This window comes from Tachypleus tridentatus, unplaced genomic scaffold, assembly GCF_004210375.1.
Source record: "Tachypleus tridentatus isolate NWPU-2018 unplaced genomic scaffold, ASM421037v1 Hic_cluster_2, whole genome shotgun sequence".
Classification (NCBI taxonomy): domain Eukaryota; kingdom Metazoa; phylum Arthropoda; class Merostomata; order Xiphosura; family Limulidae; genus Tachypleus; species Tachypleus tridentatus.
The window spans coordinates 63,013,654-63,032,585 of NW_027467782.1; the positions used below are offsets into that span (position 1 = coordinate 63,013,654).

The 18,932-nt window shown below is 32.9% G+C and overlaps 1 long non-coding RNA gene across 3 annotated transcripts; it reads right to left on the reverse strand.

Moving 5' to 3' along the window:
- Positions 1-241: 241 nt before the first annotated feature.
- On the reverse strand, positions 242-8,604 carry LOC143242774 (uncharacterized). Of its 3 annotated transcripts, none has more exons than XR_013023224.1 (3): positions 8,516-8,604; positions 2,873-2,964; positions 242-558 (listed from the first exon to the last, which is right to left on the reverse strand). It is a non-coding gene; the product is annotated as an uncharacterized LOC143242774 (long non-coding RNA). The 3 variants fall into 3 exon arrangements; XR_013023223.1 differs by having other exon boundaries at positions 246-558; positions 2,873-2,967; XR_013023225.1 differs by lacking the exon at positions 242-558 and adding an exon at positions 1,975-2,647 and having other exon boundaries at positions 2,873-2,967.
- Positions 8,605-18,932: the final 10,328 nt, after the last annotated feature.

An 18,932-nucleotide genomic window follows, 5' to 3' on the forward strand; every position in this document is an offset into this window, starting at 1 on the left:
TAGAAAGTTTATTTTGTTCTCATCTTATAAACAATGACTTTTCTGTCCATTTTAACTTAACTTTTAATGTATCCTTTTCAGTTTTGTCATTTTATTGCCTCAAAGCATTTTTATATAAGTAGAGGTATAAAGAACAAAAAACACAGGTGTCATATACCTCAGTCCACCACCACCCCTTAGTGGTAGAGCAGTATGCTTGCAGACTTCCGCTAGAAATTGGGTTTGATAGGTGACCAGAGCACAAATAGTTCTCTGTGTAACTTTGTGCTCAGTTTTGAAAAAAACCAAAGAAACATAAATCTCAAATTAACTTTGTCTCATGTAACATAATAGCTTTTAAAAATTAACAAGTATTCAACCTATTCTTTTAGGCCACTAACCACAAATTTAAAGACATTAGGACATATTTGTATCCACATTCAACATATCATAGATCTTCTTGGAAAACAGTGTGTTTTCACATTCATAAGACTAAATAATGCTGTCATTAAACTTTGAAATAACCTCACCTTGTGACAGACCATCTGGTAGTTCATTTTTCACTCTGATAAATACATTCTAAAATCAAACACATTCAAAACATCAATATAACTAATAACATCACTAAAGTAAACAAATAAGTATCTACTGACTAATTGAAGACATGATGATATAAATCTAACACTTCAAAGTCAGTTATTTGTAGTTAAACAATAAACTTTAACCCTGAGACAAATTATCACAGTAAGGTAAGGAAACAATAAGAACAGTGAAATATTTGTGAACAATTAGAATTAATGACACAACATCACCAATGAAATGTGGAAGGTTATTAACATAATGAATAAAATTTGACAATGTAATACCCATGAACAATTGACATAAATGCAACAATAATGAAAGTGTAACTTCTAAGCATAGTTAACATTAATAACAAAGCTACCACTGTCCCACCAGAGGGCACTGATCTACTGAGGTGAACTACAAAGTCTGCTCTAGAGCCCTTAATTTCTAGGAGCAGATGTAAGACACAGGCTGAAAACTGACTGGGGAAACATCACATGCTCAATGGACCAACTGAAGAAAAGGAGTCTGAGGCAAGTTATCCCAAAGCATCTCACTGCAGTAAGGTTACTTACAGTCTGATGTCTCCATCTCACTGCAGTAAGGTTACTTACAGTCTGAACTGACAGTGGATTTCCCCTTCCCCAACTGTTAAGCACACTATATTTCAGAAGTGATCCTCATTTGCCTCATGATGGAAATAATAATCCAGAAATTCATCCATATATAGTTAATAAAATGAATTTTTTATGGAAATCAACTACTTAACAGGGAATGCTCAAAATATCTCCTAAAGATTGTACAACTGAGAAACTAGTTAATGAATACTTTGTCAAGAAAAAACTGACAACGCTATCTGACCTAAGGTGCTTATATACAGTACCAGGAAAGAGGGCACACTGACACAGGTGGAGAGTATTACAAAACAAATATTACATAAAACCAACACTTAAATGGGCAAAGAATGAAATCCTGGCAGTCAAGTAATAACTATAGTGATAGGAAGTATATATGTTTTGGAACATTACTGATACAATAAGAACACCATGACACGTGGCGGTTAACATTAATGATACAATAAGAACACCGTAACACGTGAATGGTTAACATTACTGATACAATAAGAACACCATGACACGTGGACTGTTAACATTACTGATACAATAAAAACACCATGGCACGCGGACGGTTAATATTACTGATACAATAAGAACACCATGACACGCGGGACAGTTAACATTACTAATACAATAAATACACCATGACACGGACGGTTAACATTACTGATACAATAAATACACCATGACACGTGGACGGTTAACATTACTGATACAATAATATAACCATGACATGCACGGTTAACATTACTGATACAATAAGAACACAGAACACGCGGGATCATTAATATTACTGATGCAATACGAACACTAACATACGTATACAATAAGAACACTGTAACATGTGAACAGTTAACATTACTGATACAATAAGAACACTGTAACATGTGAACAGTTAACATTACTGATACAATAAGAACACTGTAACATGTAAACATTTAACATTACTGATACAATAAGAACACTGTAACATGTAAACATTTAACATTACTGATACAATAAGAACACTGTAAACCATTAATATTACTGATACAATAAGAACACTGTAACATGGAACAGTTAACATTACTGATACAATAAGAACATTGTAAACCATTAACATTACTGATACAATAAGAACAGTGTAACATCTATAGACAGTTAACATTAATGGTACAATAATAAGTGTAACTTTTGTTGACAATGACATTAATTAATGCTACACTATAAAGAGTGTAACATCTGTTGAAAGCTATCAATGCTACAATAATAAGTGCAACATCTCTTGACAGCTACATGTATGTAATAAGTGCAACATCTCTTGACAGCTACATGTATGTTATAAGTGCAACATCTCTTGACAGCTACATATATGTTATAAGTGCAACATCTCTTGACAGCTACATATATGTTATAAGTGCAACATCTCTTGACAGCTACATATATGTTATAAGTGCAACATCTCTTGACAGCTACATGTATGTTATAAGTGCAACATCTCTTGACAGCTACATGTATAAGAAGAGTATAACAAAAAGGATAGTATGTGAATTGCTAACATTAATGATAAAAAACAACAAGAACTTTACAAAATAGTTTGTTATTGTTTGTGAATTTTGTAACTACTAACATCTCAACACTTATTCTGCTACAGGCACAAGAAGTCCAGAGAAACATTTTAGCTTCATAATCACTTAAACAAGAGAAGTGTAAAAGTTTTAATATAAAATTACCTCAGTTTTATCTGTTGCTTCATCATAGCTCTCTTTCTGTTCTTCTTTCACTACACTGGTAAGTAAAGAATTTTCTTCTATGGAATCAGCTTCTACTGTTAGTAAAAGAATTAACAGTTTATTGGTCTATAACAAGACTGAATGTCAATCCATACTCAAGTACAACATAATGTATTTAGGTGAACAGGCATCTTGTATAATTTCAATTGCAGTGTACAGGTATGTTAACACCCACCAAAAAAGTATCAATCATCAGAAAAGTGGAGAGAAATAATATCAGACATGATAAGTAAATATGAAACAAGAGAAAAAGTAGACAAATAAAAAGCATTACTCAAACACTATTAACTGACTACACCATATACATGTACAGTGGAACTTTTACATTTAGTAAAATTGGTAATTTCTTTTAAAATACTCCAAGCCTATTTCTTTGGTTTGAATGTCACTGATACAGCAACACACAAAATTCTCCACTTTTATACCTTCTGTACAACTAAGTCACCCTACCTTCCTGCCACATGCCAGACTTTGGTTTGAAGTCATGATGACATTATATATTCCTCTTGATGGTGGGGAGGTAACTAGTAAAGTATCTCAGAGGTAAGTACCTCTTTACAATTAATATTAATCACTCAAATGTAACTTCAGATCGAACACACCTATGAAAAACTAAAACACACACACACACACTAAGTACAAGAATGAAACTAAAGAATTTAATAACATGTGAGCTGATAATGAGCACTAGGACAGAAAATGAAACAATTCTAACAAAAACTCTGTTGTGATAAAAAGAAATGTGACAGAAACCAGAAACAGTATGTATTATACTAGGTTTATTTACAATTCAGTAAAGGTTACTCCACCTCTAGAGAGATAAACTTCAGAAAGAAAAACATCCTTCTTAGCAGAGCTTTCTTAACTTAATCAAATATAAATTAGAGGAGACATTTTCAGATGGACCAAACAGTAAGTAAACAAGGATCCACAGTAAAAACACAAGACGTGATGACCACAACTACCTACTATGTAATCAGATTTTATTTATTTATTAATAAGTTATACAAGTTCCCCATAAGGAGAACAAGGTAACACAGGAAAATTATAGCTGGACCTGCAAAACAGAGAGTTGAAGAGAACCAAACACTTCATCAAAATGTTCTTGGTTTGTGCAAATGAAAGAAGAAAAACAATAGACATACAAGAAGAGATTCTCCTAACTTCCAGTGAAGGTATCCATTCTCAATGAAGTTGCATTCAGAACTAGAGACTAGACCAACACTCCATGTCTAGACAGCACTAGTGAATCTGTGTTCAACTCTGGTTTCAACAGTGAAAGTTTCTTCATGGATGGGATGTCATCACATTGAATATTATCTTCAACCTGCCAACTGGCAACTATAATAAAGCTACATAAACTCAAACAATTCATAAAAAGTATATTGTTTAAAGATACAAGTATGTCTGGAATTTGAAACCTACTCACTACAATTATAAGGTACTAGCTACTTATCCATACTTGATGCTGAAGACCAAGACAACTTACAAAAAAATGGTTGTCCACCCTTCCAACAGCATCAACAGTGGATGGCCTGTCCTTTTACACAATCACTGGAAGCCATGGAATAGTGTGTCTAATTTGTGGGAACCAGCAAACCAAATTGGGAAAAGGAATCTGTTAAAATGTTCATTACACCAGCAATATCCACATTACCATTGACAACAGTAAGTGAATAGAACAAACAGACAAACAAAAGATGTGCACATACAAATTTCTCATATCCAGTGTGGTTGAAAAAACTTTACCAATCTCATTTTGATAATGATTAAGTAAGGAGGGATCTATGAAATGACATCAAGTAGCTAGCCAACTTTGTAATGGCAAAGAAACAAGATAAGAAATCCTAAGAGGATGGGATTGTTATTGGGCCTAAGTTAAATCCAAAATGTCTTTATTCAGAAGTTACAGACAAATGGATCCTGTGGTTGAGAAAATGAAACAAAATGAGAGTAGAGAGGAAAAAGATGTGAAAGTGGAGAAAAGAGTGGAGAATACAGCCTCAAAGGCAAACACCCAACAGATATAATACAGAAAAAAATATAATGCGTTAACCAAAATAAAGAAAATTGCCTAGAATATGAAGAAGTTCACACGCAAGCTCTTCTCAAAAATATGTATGAGGATAAAATGATTGTTCAGTCAAATGAACAAAATTGGAAGAAAAACAAAACATAATAACAGTAGTACGATGTCCAGAAATAACGTGAAGAGAATAAAAGTCAAATTGACTTCCAAAAAGAAATACATGAAAGGAAGAAAATTCTCCTCCAAGATAAAATCATCTAACATAAGCCTAATCCTCTCTCATATTACAGAAATGAGTCCCATTATTTGAAACAACAAAAATGAAAATGTCTGAAGAAGTCATGACAATATTTTAAATATAGAAGAAACTGCAGGTAACTCAACATACATGAACTCAATACACTTATCAATAAGTCCAACAAAGCATTGAACAATCCAGCTGTATGTCATTAATAAGATAAAATATACTGAACAATCATAAAAAGAATCAAGACAAGTAGTCTTAATGCTCGATCCAAAAAAAGCACCAAGAGATCATCTTTTGTAAACACAGTCAGTGTGCCCTCAAAAAGAAAAACTTCCAAGATAGCTAAGAAGTCATGTTGTGAAGTGTAGAACTATGGATAAGTATCATGCAGCTATGCACCTGCATAGAGGGCATTCAAAATTGACAACACTAATACTCAATTAAAAGAAAAACTTCCAAGATAGCTAAGAAGTCATGTTGTGAAGTGTAGAACTATGACATAAGTATCATGCAGCTATGCACTGCATAGAGGGCATTCAAAATTGACAACACTAATACTCAATTAAAAGAAAAACTTCCAAGATAGCTGCTAAGAAGTCATGTTGTGAAGTGTAGAACTATGGATAAGTATCATGCAGCTATGTGCACTGCATAGTGGGCATTCAAAATTGACAACACTAATATACAAACAAAAACAATCTATGATTCAAAAGAAAATCTGCCCATTTTGAAATTATGAATACATAGATCTTCTAAAAAAATTTTTAACACAAATACTATAGTAAAAGAGTTGATACCCATACCAGCCATCCTGAGATATATTCTTACTTCAAGTAGGTTTCTTGTCATCTCAAAAGTTGTTTGAAATTGTGTACAGAAAAAGTGTTTAATTCCATGCAAGACATGAATTTTATTTCACATTTAAACTTTTATTATCAACGTATGAAATTCTAAGTTATAATTTAAATATTACTGTTGTCCACACTGAATATATATTTCCACTCACATAAGAACTTCTCTCATTCAATTCCAGAATAATGATTTACTTTGTCATCTCAACTGAAAAACAATTAGCTAAGATTTCTTGAAAACCCATAATCACTCCCCAACCCATGAAAAAAGCATCCATAAAAAGATGCAAGTAGAAGAGAAATACCAGTTATGGTGTTTTCCCTGTTAAGCAAAAAACAAACATGAATAAGGGAGGAAGAAGGATAGCTGAGTCCAGGCAATTCTAAGTAAGGTTTCACTGATCTTGCAACACAAACTCAAGGGGTTGAGGTGGGCATGTGAGGATGGAGGGAATTGAGAACCAGGGCTTCACTGTCCATAAATGAAAAGAAGTACACTAAGCCTGATGGTGGAAGGAGTTAAAATTACTCTCAAGTGGACAAAGTTTTAGTTTGTAATAGGAAAGGAATTCTGCAAATTTATGAGCTATTCCACACAAGTTGCTTCTTGCAGAAGCAAATGAGTGTATTTGTAAGCAGCTTGATGGAACAGAACTAATAACATCCAGTTGGTCATACAATGATGGAAGTGGAAGCCTTGAGTATGAAAAGAGGCTCTCACCACTCAACAGAAAACTTAAGTGTAGATGCCAAACTAAATTATAAAGCACAAGATTGAAAAACTTGACCTCTATGAATAAAGCAAAGGTAATATCTGGATGTTAGGTAAATATGGATGTGGAAGGTAAGTATCTGAGACATTCACTTTTGTCTTCCAGAGACCTGGAGTAAATGTCCACCAAAGTGTGAGGAAGAATGCCATGGTAAAACAAGGGTCAAAGAAAGGATTAAGACATGACAGATCTGTAACTGGATGTCAGTTTCTTGTTTTCTTAGGAACTATAAATAACCTGGATTGATCTCCTGAAGAAATATGATGGACAGGTTCTACAGTGTCCTTGAAAAGGATAATATGAACCATTTCTGAAAAATACTAGCAAGAAACAGAATCCTGAAGACAGAAAATGGGATAACAGAGGATGGTTAAGAAATTCAAGGGATAAACATCAAGACAAGACCTGAAGCACCCACATATTTTATGTAAAATTGTAACCAAAGGTGCATAACCTGAAGCAGGTAAAGCTGTAATAGACAAGAAACCAAGGATGAAACAGAGGAATGTTGGCAAGCAGCCTCTACCCTTGACTCCAACGATTCAGAAAGATCTACAAAAGTTGACCTCCATAAAATGTCACTATCCATAGATATTGTAAGAAAGATGTGGATACTCAGGAGATCCCACCAATATAAATATAAACAGGTATTCATATCTTTAATTAAATACAATTTCTGACAGGTAATAATAAGAATAGCTTCAATGACATTTTTTGTTATTTCAATAAACTAAGTGAACTGTTGATTAACAAGGTTACTTCATTATAAGTTGACTTTATTTTATAAGACAGAAAATACTGAAAATCAAGAATGAAAGGAGTCTTGTTAATCATTGTTTTGCTGGAGCACAGTTACTGTAATTTATACAGATACATGTATTTAAGACTTGTTGAGAAACATTTTCTCCTGTTTAGCATTAACTGTCTCTGTTCACCAAGTTGGGCCTGGTGCCAGCTATGTTTTGATCATTAAACACAAGGTTGCTACAGGAGGATGTAAACATATATGTCAGACCTGCCACATTCTAAGATTTTAACTGAAGGTTACACAAGACAGAATGAAAATTTTAAAAAGATGCCACTTGAAGACCTTTGTAACATTTTTGTCAAAAGTATTAAATGCTGTGATAAAACGTCCTTTCCCCAGAATTTTATACTAATGAAAATTGGTTGTACCCCTGCCCCTGAGTTGTAGCCTCACACTGCTTTGGCAACCAGAATACACTGTGGCATAATCTCAAGTTTTGTACCTCCTCAAAAACATTCTACAAAACAGACATGCCTGACTTCAACATCATTAATTCTTTACAAGTAAAATAATTATAAAAATTAAAGTCAATTAAAATGAATGGTAAAAGTTGTTTCATAGCAATAGCTATTTGGTTAATTTGGGATTTAAAGGTCACAAATTTAACTACAAATGCAAATGATGTGTATAGAATATAACTATGATAGCTCCACTGGTTTCAAGTATTAGACATCAAGATCAAAATAAGCAACAATAAAAAATAACCTAATTTTATGATTATACACCTCTGGAACAGTGAATCAAGTCATTATACCTGAAATACTATATATGCAATTAGAAACAAATAATTCAAACAGATAGTTAAAGAAGTAATATTCATACTGTTTGTGTTTGATAGAACACAAAGAATTTAAATTCAAAAAATAGATACATACCACTAATAAAGGTGAAAGGTTTGTCTTCACTACTAATAAAGGTGAAAGGTTTGTCTTCATTCTTCATCACTTTGATACCCAATAAAATATCCTCCCTTCAGAAACAAGTTCACATTTCATCTTTATCACTTCCATGGTTACGCCTTTATATTCTTATCAAAACCTACAACCATAGAAACAAACAGGTTAAGTATCACTATCCATGCCTTTATATTCTTATCAAAACCTACAATTCATAGAAACAAACAGGTTAAGTATCACTTCCATGGTTACGTCTTTATATTCTTATCAAAACCTACAATTCATAGAAACAAACAGGTTAAGTATTAGTACTTTCCTTCAAAAAGTAAGTTAATCAAAATTCACACTATCTCGATAAAAATTGTGACAATCTTTAACAACAGTTTCATGTATTTTAAACACAACTGGAAAGTAAATTTTACCCAACTGAATATATATATATATATTCTACATTATACAAAATTGAAAACCAGTGAAATAATTCAAATATTAAGACTAAATTTTTGTCATAAAAGTACTTTAATGTTTTAATGAGGAATATAATTATATTTAACACAACTGTTTTGTATTTAACATCATGTGACAGATAATATAATAAACTTTGTTTAATGTTTTAGTGATGAATATAACTATTATATTTAGCACAACTGTTTTGTATTTAACATCATGTGACAGATAATATAATAAACTTTGTTTAATGTTTTAGTGATGAATATAAATATTATATTTAACACAACTGTTTTGTATTTAACATCATGTGACAGATAATATAATAAACTTTGTTTAATGTTTTAGTGATGAATATAAATATATTTAACATAACTGTTTTGTATTTAACATCATGTAACAGATAATATAATAAACTTTGTTCAATCTTTAATGATGAATATAAATATATTTAACACAGCTCTTTTGTGTTTAACATCATGTGACAGATAATATAATAAACTTTATTCAATGTTTTGATGATGAATATAAACATTGTATTTAACACAGCTGTTTTGTGTTTAGCATTACAATATAGACAAAGTAAGAAAAACAGTTGTATAAACTTTATTGAATGTAAACAATTATTTTGTGTTAACATGTATCCAACTATAAATTAATGCAGATTATTTATCACATGTAAAAGAAATAAATAGCTGATGTATGGAAATGAGTGAGATGAAACATTTTGTCTAGATCAGCTTTGAGAGTGTTAATAAAACAGTTGGAAGTTTAAAAGATAAGGCTCTTGGACCTGATAATATTTCCCCAAGGGTTTTGGAGAACATTAAAGATTGTATATATGACCCACTTTTTACTAGTAAGCAGGTGCCAGAAGATTAGAAGTCATCCAGTTTCAAGGGAGATGATGAAAACTGTTCCAACAGTTACAAACCCATCAGTCTTACATTAGTTGCAGGAAATGTTTTGGAAAGTCTGCTAAAATATGTTTCACACAGTTATTCAGCACAGTTTTGAATGTCATTAGATAGTCAATGTGGTTTCACTAAAGGACAATCTTGCCCAACAAATCTTTATAAGGGTTATGACCTATGTAAATTAGTGTAAGAGTGTAGATTTGGCACATCTTGATTGTCAAAACATTTGACAAGATGCCACATAAAAGGCTTGAAAAAAAAATATCTCTATAAGTGCTGGGAATAAGTTAGCAAACTGGATAGAAAAATTGCTGGATGAAAGAAAGCAGAGGGTTGTTAAAAACATAGTTCAGAGAAACTGTATTAATGTCATAAGTGGTGTGGTACCTCAGGGCTCAGTCTTAGTACCTTTACTCTTTTTTGATCTACATCAATGGCATAGATGAAGTAATAATCAATAAATTACTTAAATTTACAAATGATATTAAGGTATTGGTTGTTGTTGGATCTGAAGAGGATGTTGGTGATTTACAAAAGGATTCAGATCACTTAGTGAATTGGACAAATAAATGACAAATGTAAGGATAATGATGTGGGTTATCATAAGTTGAATTACAATTTGATGGGAATAACCTGGACAGTATCATGAAAGTGTAATAGTTGATATCAGTCTCTTGGCCATCCAAGCAGTTTGCTGTTGCTTGTGGTACAGCAAATAGGATTTTAGGTTGTATCTACAGAAACAATGAATACAAGTCTAAAGAGGTTATAATTTTATTGTATAGGTCAGTGGTTAGACCACATTTGGAATACTGTGTTCAGTCTTGGGTTCCTTACCTTTAGGAAACTCACTGAATTGTTGGAAATGGTTCAGATAAGGGTTAGAAGAATGGTAACTTGGATGGAAGGGTTATCATACGAGAAGAGATTGTAATCTCTCAAAGTGTTAGAGAGGATGTGATTGAAGTGTTAAAGAGAAGTAATAGTACTGATACATCATTTGTTTCCATACTTAACAGTGAAAACTGTTGGACTAGGGAACACAAATATAAATTTTGGCAGAGTGAGAGACATCTTCAAATAAGATAGTTTTATTCTTCTAACAGCATAGTTGGCCTTTGAAATAGGTTACCTTCAAATGTTGTGGAAGCAGTAAATTTGAGTTTAAGAGAAAGCTTGATAAGTATACTCATGGCATGAGCTTAAGATGTTTTGTTTCAGAGTTATTTATTATTAGTTTTAGTTCAGTTTAGAAGATAGAACAGTTGACATGTTGTTCCAAAACATTATGTTATGTTAATAGTTATCAACTTTATAAACAATTTTAGAAGATTACACTTGTTATAGTTACACCTTAGCAACTTCTCCAATTTTAAAGTTTTAAAATATTGTAAAACTACAAAGACAGGAGAAACTACATGTAGCACAAGAAAAAGAGAGATATTTGTGTATACAATGACATGTCAACTACTTATGTCAGATTCACTTAAATGCTTAACAGATTCCCCAAAACATAAAAAATATGTATGTTTTTAATGACCAGAAGAGTTAACTACATGTATTATAAAACATAACAATGTAGTTCTGATACATTGTGATGGTCATTATATTATTTAAAAATGGCTGGTATGGGTAGAGAAAGCATTAGAGCAACAAACAACCTTTCGACCTTCTTCGGTCATCAATCCCACCATTCATCAGTAAAATAGATGCCCAAGAATTGGCAGTAGGTGGTGAGGACTAGCTACCTTCCTTCTAGTCTTACACTGCTAAATTATGAACAGGTACCATAGATAGCCCTCGAGTAGCTTTGTGCAAAATCAAAAAAAATATATCGACATAGAAAAGTTTATCACAGCTGCTATACACATGACAACATAGTTCTGATAAACACTCACCTCTCCACATAGAATAGTTTATTACATCTCCTATACACATGACAACATAGTTCTGATAAACACTCACCTCTCCACATAGAATAGTTTATTACATCTCCTATACACATGACAACATAGTTCTGATAAACAATCACCTCTCCACATAGAATAGTTTATTACATCTCCTATACACATGACAACATAGTTCTGATAAACAATCACCTCTCCACATAGAATAGTTTATTACATCTCCTATACACATGACAACATAGTTCTGATAAACACTCACCTCCACATAGAATAGTTTATTACAGTTACTATACACATGACAATGTAGTTCTGATAAACACTCACCTCTCCACATAGAATAGTTTATTACAGTTACTATACACATGATAACATGGTTCTGATTTAAAGCCTCAGCACACATACATTTTGGTAATGCAGCAAGGTAAAATCAATCTGTTCTCTGAAAAAGTGTTTAAATGAGTGGTATTTTTCAGTTACCTGTTTCTAGCTAGTACTGGGAGATGTTATTGGTTAATCAACATAAAACCTAATGAATTTCACTTATCCAATCATTCTTACATTTGATTCTTTAGACTGGATAAGTTAAAACTATTGGTCAGTTTACAAGATCTTACAAAGTAAAAATGGTGTTGAAATATTGAACAATCTATTTGAATTATAGGACATGTAAAGATGTTTGTGTAAGTACTTCAGTGATTTTGAAAGGTTAAACACATACAAGTTCAGAGATATCAGTATCCTCATGGTGTAAGTTTATGCATAATATACGAGACAAAAACACTGAACAGGGTTTGAGCACTTTAGTTAAAAAAAGAATTCCATAATTTTTTATGACCGTTCTTTTAAATTTCTATGACCCTTTTAGTCCTCAACAAATATACTTTTAAGTTTTTATAATCTTAACAGAATTAAATGACAGATTTTGTATAAACTCAGGACACACATACAAAACGTGGGAACTTTCACATTCTAGTGAAAAAGGCACTGTTTTTAACACTACAACATAAATAAAGAGCAAAATAAAAGTGAAAGACTTGCGACGAGTTAATCATGCTCAAAACACGGTACTTAAAAACAAACACATTTACTTTAAGACAGAAATCGTTTTAACGATGTAAGATAGCAAATCGTATAACATCTTCATGAACATGGTTGTTTTTATTGTTTAATTATCATTCCCACTACCATTTCGTTTACCTATGAATTTTTAATTACATTAAAAAGCTAACTCACCCTCTACCTACTCATTAGCGTTTCGAGTAAGTGGGTGCAGAATGAAACCGACATCATCTTCCCTATCGGTGACATACAGATACTACTGGTGTAGCAGAAAAGTATAAAAATTTGCAATAATAATAATTTGTCCTCTAGCGATTTACGTTATGAGTAAATACCTTACCAGAAACTTATTCAAGAGAAACAGTCACGGAATAATTATTAAAAAATATAATTACTGACCTTTTGTCACTCAGTGTTGTTACCTATATTGAAATGTATTGTTCCAATATTGTACTGGTTGTTATTGTTGTTGTTTTGGAGGGGGCGGGTGGTTATAATGTTTTTCTTGGTGTTTCTTATTTCTGATTTCATTCTTATTGATTTATTAATATTTTATGATAAACTGTTTACTGATATTAGTATTTAGTCCGTAACGGATTTACTGTTGTACATTTATTTCAGTTCCTACGCTTGTTTCTGTATAGTTTTCTTTTGTATGTGACGTATATTCTTACAAGCGCGAGTCCTTGCTGTTCCAGAAATTTATAGAACGTTCGAGTGCGTAAGGATCAACAATGTACTAGATTTGTGTATAATACTAGTGATTGACAGTATTGTTGCAAGCAAAGTTTGGTGAAGGTTCTAGAGACTCGCGTGATGTGTATAAAAATAATACGCCAAGGGGGGAAGTGTATTATTGGGCAGCTATAGTTATATGGAGCTATAATTGTGATTAACGTCTACTAATCGGAAAACTACAGAACTGGACCAGGAACGTTTATAAATTTTGAAGAGTATGTGATAATATCACCTCAGAATTAATTCGCTCGTCGTGGACGTAAATTTCCAATAAAATATTTAGTTCTAGACCAGATACGAAACTCAGTATTGATGTCGAGTATTGTTTGTAAACTCTTATATATATACCATCATTTATAATAACTATTAGTAATAACCGTTGTTATACATTTTATAGTTTATATGATTGTATATTAAAATATATTTGTGTTAAAAAAAAGAAATTGTATCAATCTTGTTGGCAAATAGTATAAATTTAATACATATTAACATTTAATTAACTACTCAGCTCAAATTCAAATTTCCAGTTATTTGTGAAAGGGCCCGGCATGGCCAAGCGTGTTAAGGCGTTCCACTCGTAACCTGAGGGTCGCGGGTTCGCATCCCGGTCGCGCCAAACATTCTCGCCCTTTCAGTCGTGGGGGGCGTTATAATGTCACGGTCAATCCCACTATTCGTTGGTAAAAAAGTAGCCCAAGAGTTGGCGGTGGGTGGTGATGACTAGCTGCCTTCACTCTAGTCTTATGCCGCTAAATTAAAGACGGCTAGCACAGATAGCCCTCGAGTAGCTTTGTGGGAAATTCAAAAACAAAAAAAAACAACATATTTTTGAAAGTAATACGTAAGATACATAAAGTAATAAATCGAAGATTCGTCGGAAAAAATTATAATGCGTAACACGTTCTGTCCAGTTTTTGTTTATTAACTGTGCTTTGATATGTATTGAATTTATTTCTTAGTATTGTTATTATGAATAAATTATTTTTGATGATCGAGCCTAAATTTAGAGGCGTGTTTATTTCAGACCATAACAATGACGTCCAAACTGCAACGTTTTTCATTAAGGTTGAGCTGTGACTTGGGATTTTTTTTTCTCTGAACTTAATATCAAGTGATTGATTAAACAATGATTAAGTTCAGTCATATGTAAGTTGGTTAGTGTTTGAAAATAACTTACTGTAGAAGTTAATAAGTCTGTGGCAGTTTGTGTCATTATTAGCAGAACAAGTGGAAATCGTTTTCTGTATATTATGGAGAAAACCTGTTTCCTTCACTTCAACCACAAACGTTGAAAATCCATTCTACATCCAGACCTGTGGTAAATTAATCGATTTACGTCATCCATATTCAACCAACTACCCTTTTCTGTTACGAAGTTCGACGGTACGTCAGATTTTAATATATTGGAATTTCTTTAAAATTTTAGATAAAAATATTTGTTATATCTATTACTGATATGGTTAAATTTGTTAAACAGTAAGTAAGAACCTTTAATAAAGAGGTGATTAAAAGTGAACACCGTATGCTTTGACAGATTGTTTAGGCAGAGTATTCAAGTGATTAATTTTTTTTAGATTATATAACCACTACGAAGTTCTTTTCAAAAACAGTTATGTGAAATATTGTTACAACCCGACATAATTTTCTCCACTCTTTTCGACAAGCATTAAAATAAATCACACACACTATACACTGTTTTGCCCCAGCTAGTACAGCAATAGATCTACGGATTTATAACGCTAAAATAAGGGGTCGATTCACGTTGGTGGGCTCAACAGATGGCACGATGTGGTTTTGCTATAAAAACATACGCTGTTTTCAAGTGTCCTTAAAAAAATAAAAAATATTGTTTGTTTGTTTTGTATTTCGCATAAAGCTACACAAGGGCTATCTGCGCTAGCCGTCCTTAATTTAGCAGTGTAAGACTAGAGGCAGCTAGTCATCACCACCCACCGCCAACTCTTGGGCTACTCTTTACCAACAAATAGTGGGATTGAGCGTAACATTATAACGCCCCCACGGCTGAAAGGGTGGGCATGTTTAGCGCGATAGGGATGCGAAACCGCGACCCTCGGATTACAAGTCGCACGCCTTAACACGCTTGACCATGCCGGGCCAATAAGAAAAGAATGTCTCATTACGAACATATTTTATTACTATTTTATTTGCCAAATATGAGATACAGCTTGTTAAATTAGGTCGTAATGAATGAGACAAAGACTAGTTAAAATATTTAAAGTTAGGATGTGTACACCTAGAAGCATCTATTTTAGACAAAACTGTTGAAAAGAGTTAGAACGTTAAAATAGATAGCTTGCTAGTAGGGAACAGTTTTATAAAATCAACAGACTGTTATTTAACTTCACAGAGGCGTGAGTTTGTTTGGTTTGAATTTCGCGGAAAGCTACACGAGAGGTATCTGCGCTAGCCTTCCTAATTTAGCAATGTAAGAGTAGAGGGAAGGTAGCTAGTCATCACCACCCACCGCCAACTTTTGGGCTAATCTTTTACCAACGAACAATGGGATTGACCGTAACATAACAACACCCCATAGGTGAAAGAGCGAGCATGTTTGGTGTGACGGGATTCGAACCTGCTACCCTCAGATTGCGAATCGAGTGCCTTATCTACCTGATTTTTAGTTCGTTTTTTTCATTGATTTTTAACTTCTTATTTTAAAATTTTAGCAACTTAAAGCAATTCGCTTTTGTTATATCTTTAGTTGCTCGAGAGAGGTGATTCAAGGAAACCTTGGTAATCAGGCATAATTAAACCTTGTTGACATTGATAAATGTAAATTAAAATAATATTTGAATTTGAATTTAGAACGAATTCAGATCTCCGACACGAGCCCCAGTTTATTGTTACGTATTATAATTTATCTCGGACGAATCTCCGATTTATTATGTTAATATATCACGATTTTAAATACCGAAAATTTTGATTTTTTATTTCGAAGTTAATTTAATGTCGATATGTATCATATTTATATTTGCCAATAAGATTAATGCACACAATTTTTTCTTAACATAATATATATTTTAATACATAAATAATAATACAATTTATAATAACAGTTATTATAAATAGTTAATACAAATAATCATTTATATACCCAAATTTTACAAACTCACAAACAATATTCAGTTTCTATCTTGTCTGGAACTGAATATTTCATCAACGGCACAAATTAATTTAATGCTGATACACAGATACACTTCACTTAACGAGAATGCTAGCTAGATCTATTCTTGTTTAGCTTAACGCGGTTTACAAGCTCACTTTCTACCAAGGAAGATATCTAATATCATTGCAGAAATACTAACGTCCGAAGTTAACTCTCTGAGGTTGAACGGTTCGTAATGTTCTAAATTTATAAACTTATACACGTTCCTGGTCAAATATTCTAGTTTTCAGATTAATAAGTGTTAACCATAATTATATATTCCGAGGCTTACAGTATACTTACTGTAGCTGACAAATAATATAAAACTCTCTTGACTAGCTTTTACACCAATTAGGCGAGATCTCAGAACCTTCAACAATATGTGAAGGTATTCTAAAATTTTCGTAAAATATATATTGTTGATTCTTACTTTCGAGAAGCTTCTACAAATTTAGAGAAAAGGCTGGACTTGCGCAATACACATCCAGCAACATAGTCCACATGCATCAAACTGGGACAAATGCAAATATTAAATAAATTCATATCAGTAAATCTATTACATTAGAAACAAATAAAGGAATAGTATTTCAACCGAGATATATTATTACAGTTCTTCTTCGTCTATTAATTTCAGCAACAGTGATGTAAGGCTAAGCCTCTTCATTAACTGCAAGTTAATAAACGGCCAAATCTGAACAGATAACTATTTTTACAACACTTCGTTGTTATACTAGCAACAGTGATAATGGGCAAACTATCTTCATTAACTGCAAGCGATGAACTGGACTAATGTTTGATCCGAAGCCTAATGTTATATCTCTTGGTTATTTATTTGTGAAAGCAACTGTGATCTAGTTCTAAACATCTCCTTTAACTGTAAGTAAAAACCCAATATATTGAACCGAGACATATTATTATGATACTGGTTGTCTGTTGATGCTAGCAGCAATGATCTAGGGATGAGTATCTGCATTAAGTACCAGTTAGTGAAAATCCAATATTGGAACCGATATCACAACTCTTGTTTGTTTATTGGTGGTAACAACAGTGATGTAGGGCTGGGCATATTTATTAACTAATAATCCGTCAGTTTGTGTGAAAAATGTTTGTGTATGCTTAGTGATGTTGCGATTTTATTTGGTAGTAACTGGTATAACACAACACTGAATAGAGTTGTAGCCAGAGGTGGAATCTCAAACAACAGTTACAAATTAACTGAAAATAAATTATCTGTACCAATCTTTCAGATTTGCTAAAAAGAAAAAAAACACAATTATTCAATATAAACTAACTTGTTTTTCCTTCTCAAGTGACAGTAACTACTGCTCGTAGTGGGATGATACTAACGTTACTAACACGGAACCAGTGTCTTCTGTAGGTACCGTATGTGGTCTGTAGAGAAAGAGATAACAACTTGTTTACAACTGTACTACCTCTATTGCTGTATCCATCCTTACTTAATTCCTCTACTGTTGGAATTTGTCCGATCGAGATGCTCTCCAACAAATGTTTGTCTAGACAACAGCGCCTCTTTCTTCCATACATTTAGCTGAAGTTCCTTCTCACAATGGACATGACCAGGATAATGAAGGTTTAGACTAGATTTTTTTTTAACAGGATTTGTTCAAGGTATTACTTTATCATGAGGTAGATCTTAACCCTTCCAACCTCCTTGTTGACATGATTTTACAGGCATGTTTATTTTTCTCCAATATATTTCAATTGCTCTTTTTACCACAGGAAACTCACACTCAAGGTTAGTTTGCTTTCTTCCCTTCTTCTGATAACAGCGTTCATAATGATTCATTTATTGAACAACCGTGCATCTGTAGAAACATACCTCATCCATTTTGCCTACTTGACTCTTTTGCGTTGGGTTACATCTATTCTTCATTTCAATTACTTGATTTCCAGTCTTTGGGATCTCTTTGACCTGCTTGGTAGTGAATCTCTTGACTTCTATTTTACTTTATAGCACCTACTTTTCACGCCTTTGCCTCTTTCTTACCACCCTCCTGTGTTACCTCTCGTCCTTTCACACTATTTCTGAGGCACATAATTGGAAAGTTTTGCTCTCTTCTGTTCACTAATTTAACCTGTTCTACCTCTATTGCCGTATCCATCCTTACTTTGTTCCTTTACTGTTGGAATTTGTTGGGTCG